The sequence below is a fragment of the Colobus angolensis genome, unplaced genomic scaffold (genome assembly GCF_000951035.1).
Source record: "Colobus angolensis palliatus isolate OR3802 unplaced genomic scaffold, Cang.pa_1.0 Scaffold26, whole genome shotgun sequence".
Lineage (NCBI taxonomy): Eukaryota > Metazoa > Chordata > Mammalia > Primates > Cercopithecidae > Colobus > Colobus angolensis.
In genome coordinates, this window is record NW_012115821.1 from 2,790,455 (window position 1) to 2,790,846 (window position 392).

Consider the following 392-nt stretch of genomic DNA (forward strand, 5'->3'; position numbering starts at 1 on the left):
AAAAAAAAAAAAAAGTAAATAAAATTAAAAAATAAAGATATAGGCAAATGGTCATGATATAACATGAAATGCAGAAAAACCAGATATAAAATTGTTACCACAACATGATCTCAATTTTATAGAAATATGCACACACAAAGACTGGCCAAGAAATATCTCAAAATACTAATAGTTGTGAATTTCAAGTAACTTAATTTTCTTCTTAATATTCTTCTGTATTTTCCAAGTTCTCAACATTATGTATTTATGACCTCCATTTTCAGAAAAAAAAGTAAACTGAGAAATCCCAGGTAGATTTAAAGTCCAATTGACCTTACATGTTTATTGGCATGGTTTTCAGCCTGGTGATTGAAATATGATTGTATTTTTTTGATTCTAAGAGTTTTTTTTTC

General features: G+C 26.5%; 1 protein-coding gene across 1 annotated transcript in view; it reads left to right on the top strand.

Moving 5' to 3' along the window:
- Positions 1–392, top strand: part of FRMD4B (FERM domain containing 4B) — a 228,034-nt gene that overhangs the window by 205,564 nt on the left and 22,078 nt on the right. The gene's annotated exons all lie outside the window — the stretch shown is intronic.